Genomic DNA, 11,115 nt, shown 5'->3' with positions numbered 1-11,115 from the left:
CAATGTTACTAGTAGACAAAACCTTTTGTTGACGCTGATATGTTAATGTAAGCGATTGCGAATGAGTGGTGCGTTTCGAGGAACAGTTCTTGCTCAACCGAGTTGGGCTGGAAAGCACCTTTATTAATAGTGCATCATGGCTCAACGGTTTATGGCATTGTCATATTATGCTGCATAAAAAACCACTTCCTAATTACGGGTCAATGTATGTTTTAGGATGTTTTTTTGACCATTTGCTGACAGCAGTACTCAGAAACAAATATTTATCTATATATGATATGTAACACAAGCTAATTTACTACTACAAGTACTAATCTAGCAAATGAGAGGGAAAAGGGATTTGGCAAAAAAACAACTTCTCAAGGCGACATTAATTCGTTTTAGCTTAAGAGAACAAATAAAATGAACGATTTTGATCATGACAAATTATTATCATACATCTAGTCTATGTAATATTTGTGCACAGACGGTAAACTTGTATGTGAATTTAGATGTTAGAAATATGTTTCCGTATATCGTAGACAAATTACTAAACTGTTCGCGGATAACTGAATCAATATAAGTTTTTTTAAAATATTTTTTAATATCTTCTCTTATGAATGTTCTAAAATTCTTAATCTTCCTTTTATGAGCGACACAGATACGTTAACAGATTTGACAAGCTTATCTCGGGAACAAAATAGATAACACTCTGTACTCAGTTATGACTATTCCGTACCTATCCGATGTCTACTGCAAAGGACATAGAATATTATTCAAGTGTTTTTTTTTTTTTTTTTTTTTTAAATAATTTATCATCTTCACGTTCTATTTCAAAGATTGCTATAGTACTCCCTAGATATCCTTCTGCTGTCACTATTTCCTTTCACTGGCTGGCCAATAATCTAGGGAAACTCCCAACTGTTAGAGTGAACCCGCTAATTTGATATTATCATGTGGACATATTTTTTCGTCTACCTTTATTCATCAGTCAAGCTTCCATCTTGTCTAGAAACAAGTGCGTTATTGTTGATCGACGTCCTTTGACAATCTATGTTGGTTAGAATTGTGCTGTAAACTGTAGGATTAAACAAAGTCTATTATACTGTTGCCGTCTATATCATCGTATACTACTACTACTACTACATTAATGCGACTAATATAATGAAGGCCCGATAGCAGGGCAGTTATGGCCGTCATGCATTTGTGTTAGCCCTCTTCTTGAGCGCGTTATTCCTTAAAGGCAAAGCTAAATTTTTTCATAGGTCGCCGTTGTATTTTGTCACCTTCAGCTGCGGCTGGCCTTCTTTGTCTAGGATGTTCGTTGTTAGTTTGAACGTCTCTTTCAGTGATTTCGGACTGCACTGAAATCTGTTGGCCAATCATTACTAAACGGCTGACCACTATTCAACCGTCTTGCTTCTAGTTAACGGCACTACAGTTTCTAGTGCCGATAATAAGTAATCTTATTGGCTGATATTGTATGTAACAATGGTGCAAACGGTGATCACAGGTCCGCTGCTGTGCAGACAAACAACGCCGTTTTCTACGGCCGTTGCCAGAATCGGCTAGCACCAACTTCCCTCTTAGTGAATCATACGTGACAAACCTTCTCATTCGTCGTACGGATATGGGATGCTAAGTTACGAAATAATATACATGTGGAAACAGCGAACTGTCAGTAGTAACAGCAGCGGCACACAACGGCAACGTTACCACATAAAGTACGAGGCGTCCGGCTGCCAGAAGTGCGATCCGGAAAGCTGTGTTGCTATCACTATTGCCGCTGCTCCCAGTCCGCGCACCGCTGCTGCTGCTGCTGCTGCTATTACTGATAACAATAACAATGCGATTGTTGCTTCATAGACAGATTTCGGTGGTGTGTTTGTACGTGTGTCTCGCGCGTGTATTCACAACAACAACTACTTCGATCACTCGGTTAGCCGTCAATGAATTTTCGCCTCACTCGTTGGTTTGGCTGCTTGATGAAAACGGTTAGCGGAGAACTCTGACATCGTACCGTATCGTGTATAATGTCCAGCGTTTGCTCTGAAACCGCTTTTGGTGCCACTGCCGTCACCGACGGCCGCTGTCGTTGGCGTCATTGCTGGCTTTGACGGAACAATTCAGAGGAGGTATCAATACAGTCAACAAGCAAACAGAGCTAAATCAATGCCTAGTATTAGCCAGATCCGAACTCAAACTAAGGCAATGCGAACGCTCACTGTCGAGTGCAGACGCCAATGGGCCATGCACCAGTTCCATTGTGCCCGAAGTAGATCGATGATAATGTATGTGCATATGTAATAGATTTAACCCATATATTACAGACCCAAAAAAATTACCGAGAAGTCATGCTAAAAGAACAGAAAGATCTGAACCGAAAATTACTCTTAGACTGGCTTCCTAAGCTGGATTGCTTACAAGCTGAGCACTCAGTGCAACAGGGATTGATTGTATATGAACGACTGCAATAACGATGCCGATGTTGTCAGCCTGCTGCGAAGTAAACGGTGCCAAAGAAGTCGAACGACGAGCTCAATGACTACACAAAAGTCGTTGTGCATACAACAACAGCACACGTACACACATGTACATGCATGCGCTCAAATAACTACTATTCTTCTGGCTCTTGAAAGATCGTTTCCGTTTGAAACCGTTTTTATACGTCGTCTAGTCACTGCGATGCTATTAAACTTGGGAATATGTGCTCATCTAGGCTCGAAACTAGTTTCAGTTGTCCTAGAAACCGCCCATCTGACGCAGTGCCTAGCGGCAATACCGGCTATACAGTTCAACTCATCTATTACTTAAGTTGTCTATGCTAGAAAGAAAAGATGTTCTTCGCAAGAAACAGGACATCTGTCCTATGAGGACCTATTGTCCGTAAAGTAAAACGGATCGAATGCAGAATATTATGAACCGATGCCGATGAGCGATAAGTAATATCTGAAAAACATAACTGTACGATATGAAACGAAGATCCAAATCAATTAAACAGGCCATTGAATTTTCATTGGCGGTAGAAACTGGAACCGTAACCGGAAACTGGCGCTTGGTGCCGTACCTACTTTTACCGCTGTCTACCAATTCGGTCCGTTGTCTACTATTTTTTGAACGTCAGCGAACACATTCTACATTGCGTCATACACGTTCTAAGAGAAACGTGCTTTAGCCAGCTATAGCAGCTAACCTCTGAAGACACAAATCATGTGGGTGTCCTTGAATCCTTCTGGCAATTATTGTGTCGCCAGTGAATACCAGACGCCACTGACTGTCGCACCATCGTGCAGACGTATGTAGCTTGGATTATATCTAAGAAGCAAATTGCTAAGCACTTAGTAGTTAATTTTCCACCATCAAAGCTCTCACTCAATGCCCACCGACGTAATTTCACAAGTCATAAAATTCAAGTTCGTTCAACTTATTTTGATGACCCAGGACAGGGTCGGTTCTATTCATCAACAATGGGGATATGATTGTATTCTTCGATTTTTTTTTCTAGGTCTTTAATAGAATAAAGCATGCATATGTCAGACAGGTTTGAAATGCTTAAATAACGGAAGTTAGCCGTGTCATGTGGACTAGATGAAATCCAGGATAGGTACTGATCTGTATAAACCAGGAAAAATCTCGCTCAGCGTGCTTCGTGCCGCCAGCATGTCGGAACGGTCGTGCTTAAAATCTATTTTATTTTATGTATTTCCCCTTTTCATTTCCCCTTGATTTAAAGTAATATCACTAGCAACAGTTTACATTATAATCTATGAGTTTAAATTGTGTAGATTCAACACAATATACAAATAAAAAGAGTGTTTGCAGTATCCAGTTAATTCAATCTCAAATATTGCGTAAATAATGGCATGTTCATGTTTGCGCTCAAGTGCGTTACAATATATATATTAAGCATCACATTGGTTTTCAACAAACACAGATTCGTTACTGCTAGAACCCATAATGAGTGCTATATAAAAGAGGCAAACAAGTTAATACAGATAAACAGTACAACAGTAAACCTTGTTTATACGTAACGGTCAACCTATTTCGTTAATAGAAACTGCACGCACGGGCTAAATAGTTGGTTCTTGCGGAACTTCGCGGAAATTATAATAATATGTAATATCATAGATCCAGTGCTAAAGTTACTGTCAAAAATTAGTACAAATATGTTATATATATCAGAACAAGAAAAATGATTATGTGATGTTGCCTTTCTTTAATTTAACAAACGGGCGCGTTATTTCACAGACGACTCACCTACAAGTACTCGCTCCTAAAGAAACTGACCGTTTTTGTTCTAGTTGATGAATATCTATATAAAGTACGAATGGGTCTGCGTGTGCCTATAATGCTATGGCATTCCGCTAGAACGGCCAACGTTGATGAGCATGTGTCACTTCATTTCGCCATAACAGCCAACAATTGCGAGGTCTAATTCCGTACGCGCAAGCTCATGAGCGAACGGAATATTACAACATAGTAATTTGCTGGACAAGAGACAGATAAGGCTACGGCTGACTGACGCAAGTTGGAATGAGAACCAGAACAACCATGTCGAAGTGCCTCCGAAAGAAGCACAGCCGCTTGGCAAACCCTGCCAGCCTGTGTGGGCCGAGTCGACGTGGAAACATTCGTCCTTGCCCTGCAGTGTTTGTCCTGCAAACGGACTATCCAGGCTAGTGGCTGGCCAGAGAACGCTGCTGTCAACGTTGTCGTTACCGATTGTGCTGATGGTAGTGTGACTGAATAATGCACAACGCGGAGGCGTTGTTGTGTTTCTGAGTCGAGTTAGGTATTACACGCTTCCAGCGGTATACTCTAGCAGTACTAATCTCACAAAACCGCTACTGAAAACGGCACCAGCATGGAAGTAGCACAAGCAACAACCAAGGTTAATTGCCTGTCGGTCTTTCCGTCCGAAAAGAGGGGCTCCAGCCCTCTTACGCCCGCCACCCCCTGTCAGAGCTAAGGACAGGATATAACACCGCGTGCTGCTTGCTTCTGTTCATTACTACGAGCATACTTTTCAAGAATATACTAGTGATATAACCATTGTTAGCGGTAGACTCACAACTTACGATGTACGGTTTGCACAGCATGAGGTTAGTTGGGAGAGATAGAGAAAGCATTCGGCGTCGAGACTTCATGAAAGTCCCCCCTTATATTTTTCTTCTACGGGTATACGTATAAATATATATGAATGAACATAAAGTCGACCTATAATAGCAAAAGTTCATTGCTGGTGAGTTTGTAATAGACCTGAAGAATAAATCAGATTATCATATTACCTTGCAGCCACCTATTGAACACATATATAACGTTTTAGATTATGTATCAATGGGTACACTATTAGCTGCCTATATTCATACACCTTGATAGAGTAGCCATGCATATAATATGCCTCAGCAATAGGTAACAGACCTTTATTATATAAAGGTTCGAAAAACCTTATTGTGAATAGTGATATAAAAGATCGGTCATAAATGACACCATTGTCTGTCTGTTCTCTTCTTATAGATTCATGCATGTCGATCACTGTGGTACATCGTATGGATGATGCGTGTAATTACAGTCGAATAATAGATATTAACTGACATGTGGATACCTTCTCTATATAATCAGCTCGTAAATAAATTAGCCTTTGATCATGATGCTTGCATGTGACCTTCAACCGTTCGGATGGGATTGATGCCGTAGAAAGACAAAACGCACTATCTTTTCTAGCACTAGTCTAAGGCTAAATCTGCCGTAAAGCCGTCTTCCCAAAATACGTACACTGGACGCTACATCGCTTACATTATAATCCTATTTAGAGACGAGCGTGTATTCTATACATAAATCTGCTATCCAAAATGCTTACACGTTGTGGCATGATCTACTTTCGTGTAAGGATAATTTCGTTATGGTGGAAATACTATTTTGGTTTCGGTCAAGGGCGCGACACGATCCGTCGAACCTTATTTTTATCTCATTGAAACGTGTGACACCGATAAAAGTAGACTAAGAGGTTTTTTCACTACAATTTCAACAATCTCTAGATTTCCAGGATCGATCGTAGAGATTAGTAGATTCCAGGAAGATAGTAAGAGTCAAGCCCTAGCTCTTGAATTTGTTGAACACCAGCATTTATTTATGCTCGTTATCCACATGAATGGCAATGCAAAAGCCGTTTTGTAATAAAAAAAAAAAAAAAAAAAATGTATGAGCATTTTTTTCACATTAAAACAAGGTGGCTGTCAGTCAAATAGTGGTTTTCGTTTGCGTCGTAGCACCGTGCTCTCCTGCCGCTAACGACTGCTTTTCTATACTGGTTTCAAAAGCGTGCCAACTCGGCTGTACGCACAAATGAAGATTATTAAATATTTTACTAACAAGGATTTTGGAAATTCTTCCCTTTCCTTTATTTGGGTTGCAGATATTTATTTTTCAGACCAGTCTAGTTTCAGCAACATAGTAAAATATTTGCCAGATCCCAAGCTAGTCAAGCGGTGCCAGCCTTTCTACCCTTGAGCGCAATTATGTTGTCATTCAGGTTCGCGACTGTCGGTAGCGCTCGGTATACACGACACAGATAGCGGAGTACCAAAGCGTTGAGTATCTTATTCGTAAGCTCTTAGCTTCTTTCACCTGAAGTAGTATTCTGCGGGTTATAATTCCGCATATTTATCGATTGGTCGGAGCTGCAGGTTAACGGTGAGGCCTGAGTTCAGCACTGACTGGGCCTGATGTCTTCGTTGAATTCATTACTAATTTATCTGTGCAAATACATAGACTTTAGAATTAAATTTATAACAGTTTCGGCTGTGTGATTACGGCAGTGTTAGATTGATTGGACGAAACCTTTGTATTATTAATTACTAATGAAAACCTCACATTTGACTAGTCTGCGTCTTGTCTTTGATTTATCTTTAACCAAAATTACGTAACGGCGACGTTTTTGAGCTGCTTTAGGCGAATGAATGTTTTAAGGTGAGTGCACCTTTGAGGTAGAATCAGACAGTGAACCTTGAAGATAGCTATTGAGTGCCCCATATAGATCTTTTCGGTCTCCTCAGAATAAAAGGTTGCTTTAACAATGATAATTAAGACCCTTGCAAGCGGGTCCAACATACTGAATCTGAATCCACTTGTGGCTTTTGCCTGTGACAGTTCCTCTAACAAGATCAATTATCAATCAAGAGTAAACACCTTTAGGCTGGGATACCTCACAGCGTTTAACTCTCTCAAACTTCACTACTACGGAAGCTGTAGGGTACGCCTCGTAGCCCCATAACCTTAATAAGAAATTAATAAGTTCGTGTATGGTGGCATTTTATTCGTAAAGTATATCACAGGATAAATCTGCTTTCAAAATGCCCCCGATGAGTCATTGCATTTCGGAGTATAAGTAATTTGTTTGCGATATCGTTTATTAAATACTAAAAAAAATTGAACAAAAAAAGAAAAAGCGACGAATTTGCTTAATAGCTTTTCGGTCGTTATATACTGACTGTTTATGAACCGAGTTTGAAATGATCGGCTACTTTCTAGTAAGGTTTGTAAGGTGTTCACTCGATATTCAAAACTAACTCCTGCGACCAAACCCCAACTTTTTTAACCGATATCACCCATCTGCTAAGCCTCCAATAAGCTTCTACTTTCGGAAAACTTAAGCCGAAATAATCAAATAGTTAATTCTTAATGATATTGTTATTTTCCCTATACCTTCGCATGCGCACATCTGAAGGAGTAACTTTTTCCCAGCATGCACCTCAGATGCTTATCGATGATATGGTGGTATTTTTTTGTACCAAACTGTACAAAAAAATACACGTCTAGCCATGTACGCATATGCCTAATTGAAAACCTAACTAGAGAAGCATCGAATCTACTGGACAATGCAGCAAACTTATGACAGAGTTGAAACATTGTTCAAGGTAGCACCGTAGGACTGCCAAATATAATGGCACTAATGTTCCACTTGCTATAAAGCTCCTTTAATATCCTACATACATCAAACGTATGGGTTTGCTTTGCAAACGTTTGATGTTGCGGACCCATAATTTTTTTCCATACATATATTACTCCCATTCCTAATTCTAGGCATTCTAAGTCCTAATTCTAGGCATTAAAAAGATTCGATTACGCATGTTTTTAATCAATCAGCTGTTAGTTTCATGTGATTGATTGCACCCTTTTTGTTACAAATTGGTCTATGTAACCATAAGTTCCAGTCCGTTCTATTACAGAACTATAACAACGCAGCCTCACTATTAATTCGAACGCAAGTTTTTTAATTTTTGAGTTGGGATGAAAAGAACCCTTCGGGTTTCTCTATCCGAATGGGACTTTCAATGACCCAATTACAGACAGAAACCGCCTCTCTTGGAGATCTTAATTTCTCTCATTCAAACAACACCTCGGCCCAATCGCGGTAAAAATTGTCATTTGTACTATTTCATCTCGCGAGTACAAAGCGGCCACTATTTCACTTGCCAGCTGCAACTCGTAGGGCTTTGAAGTAGCTGCTGCTTTGATGGCTCAGCATTTGACTTGCAGCAGCCTTATAGGTTACGCGTTTAATCCATATCAAAAAACTGCAGGATATCACACGTAAGCCTAGCTTCATCATTTCTACCTTACCGTCACGTTACCTTTTAAAAGTAAATATGTAATCATTAGGTAGATTTATAGGTAATCCTTATAAAAGATAGCTCTAAATCACAATAGTGCTCGAAATTACCTTCACCGTTTCTGCAAAATCAGCGCTCGAAATAATTTGATAGACGAAATCCGACGTTGTAGTTAGCGCCGCACTCACTCTAATCTGCTATCATCCGCTTGTCAGATCACGTATACGTAACGTGAACATTTGAATAGTACCCATTACTTTCCTGTAGTAGAACAGAATCATTCGTAAATAGAGAAGAATAACACTAGCTTACATCTGCGATCTAGCGTCAAAACGCATTGTCAGCATTTGCTAAGTAAAACAATTTTCCTTCTTTTGGATTATATCTTTCCCTAAATTACTCTTCGAAACGTTCATCGTAGTATTTGTTCACGGTTTGCTTAAATCGATCCTATGGTGACCTACTGTCTAGGCATGTAACAGAGTCACTTCTAGTCATCTAACGTAGCGGTGCTGAACAGTTTATGTTGACCGTGCTACCTCACACAGTACGAGAGGCAATATGCCAGTCCCGTTATGGGTTTTTTTTTTTGTTTAACTCACCTTTGAGCCAACATTAGTTTTACTATGTAGCGTTGAGTAGGTAAAGATCAAGTCAATAGCCGAGTGCTCACTATGTCTGTCATGTTTGGTTCTAGTAGTGAGAATACGAGCGATCCTTCTAAATTAATTATAACACCAGTTCTTCGGTTATGAAGGGTTGAAGCACAGAAATTGAGTGTTGGAAATTCAATTTCGTTCAATTGTTGTACAATAAAAACATTGGTTACGATGTATCTCTCACTAAAATACATCGCTGTTAAATGGAGCTATTATATTCCCCTACACGTAGAATATTTAGTGAAAAACAATATCATCTAATGTACAAATCGTAGAAACAAGGACAAATTGCGTGACATACTGGAAGATAACGTACTCTCGAATAGCTTCCGTGCAAAGCATGTCACCGAAAGTGGAGATGCCGGCGTACAGATTGTCATAGCCGGAACTACAAACACCGACTGGCTTCAAGCAAAATGTGCAATATTCCGTGCTTTTTTTTCTTATTGCAGTTCCTCTCTATTTGCATGGTACATTTCTACAGGGTTGTTGGCAGTTGCTCGACACATTTGCTAACACACACTTTAGAACCACCGCGACCTCATCTACTGCTAACGCCTGACGTTTTCTAATGACAGCCTATTTTCTCTGATTGGACCGCCTGGCAGGGTTTCCGGAAGCCATCATAAATCGATCTGATATATCCTTTGGTGATTGACTTCGTTCGACATAATAGTGAAATAGCAGCGGATAGTGTTGCGCTGTCTGTTTCTGCCCGCTTGTCAGAAGTTCTCGTAGGTCAAACGACTGTTACCAGCCGGCGTATATAATACAGCCTTTGGATTGAGTTTTTGCGGAAGGCTTAAACAAATATGACACTTACCACTCATTGATACAACCTTAGAAAACAGACCATATTGTGTCTATAATGGTCAGTGAACGTTTTATTCGTAATCTGGAATAATAGTTTAATTCAAAAGACTCAAGCAGTTTAGTGAATACGATAACGCGTTGTAAACGAAGCTCGTCACACTCAAGGCCCTCAAACATGTGCCGTGCTTCGAAGTTTTGAGGACTCACGTTCTACACTGAACATTGCAATCGTTGCCAATGCTTAGACTTAACACCATCTATGTCTCTTTTAATGATACTACAATGAGTCTTCGGCAACTTAGATTCCTTCAAACCATCGTTACCGCCCCACTATAGTTCTTCCTTTAAAAGCAATTCTCCGCAAAACACTGAGCAGGCCCTGACTGGATGGACATCGTTATCTAACTATTCTACAATTAAACGGTATTCAATATGGCAAAATAATTTAACAAAAAAGTAATACATCATGGGTGTATCTAAACTCATTGGTGAATGAGCTACAACTTGCGACTGTTACAACTAATAACTATACAACTAATAACTTACGAGAATAGTTATTGTCACATTAAACGGTGTACTACTACAATGTAACTTCAACACGATAAGCCCAAAAATGATAGCGAACGGATGCATAACTGTGATTTCGTTACGAGACCTGTGGCAGGTTTATAGGGCCTGAGTCGATCGAGCTTACCTTATAAGAGCGACTTGTTCGTTATAGAGGTTCGGCATATACAACGAAATCGGCATGATCAAAAAACCATATTTGCTGTATCAACTAAGCAATACGTTTAAAAGCTTAAGCATTAAGTTAAGCGATCGATAAGTTTATGCGAATTGATAATAATATACTATTTTGCTCCCGTTAGTCTGCGGTTGAACTGTACGTGTTCCGAATTTCAATTGATCATATGCGTCGTTTTCTTTTTGTAATGAGAGTCACCCTTCGACCCATTTGAGCGAACCGAAATTTCATCTGGTTCTTGTTTTTCTGTGGCAGAACAGTACACGGCTCCCCTGTCGATAGAACCATTCGTAAAATCAGCGTCCTG

The 11,115-nt window shown here is 39.8% G+C and overlaps 1 long non-coding RNA gene across 1 annotated transcript; it reads right to left on the bottom strand.

Moving 5' to 3' along the window:
* Positions 1 to 6,339: 6,339 nt before the first annotated feature.
* Positions 6,340 to 10,994, bottom strand: LOC111270834 (uncharacterized). Its single transcript, XR_002686499.2, has 3 exons — positions 10,758 to 10,994; positions 8,702 to 8,852; positions 6,340 to 6,734 (listed from the first exon to the last, which is right to left on the bottom strand). It is a non-coding gene; the product is annotated as an uncharacterized LOC111270834 (long non-coding RNA).
* Positions 10,995 to 11,115: the final 121 nt, after the last annotated feature.

The sequence above is a fragment of the Varroa jacobsoni genome, unplaced genomic scaffold, assembly GCF_002532875.2.
Source record: "Varroa jacobsoni isolate VJ856 unplaced genomic scaffold, vjacob_1.0 contig00133, whole genome shotgun sequence".
Taxonomy (NCBI): domain Eukaryota; kingdom Metazoa; phylum Arthropoda; class Arachnida; order Mesostigmata; family Varroidae; genus Varroa; species Varroa jacobsoni.
This window is presented reverse-complemented; position numbering and strand designations above follow the sequence as displayed.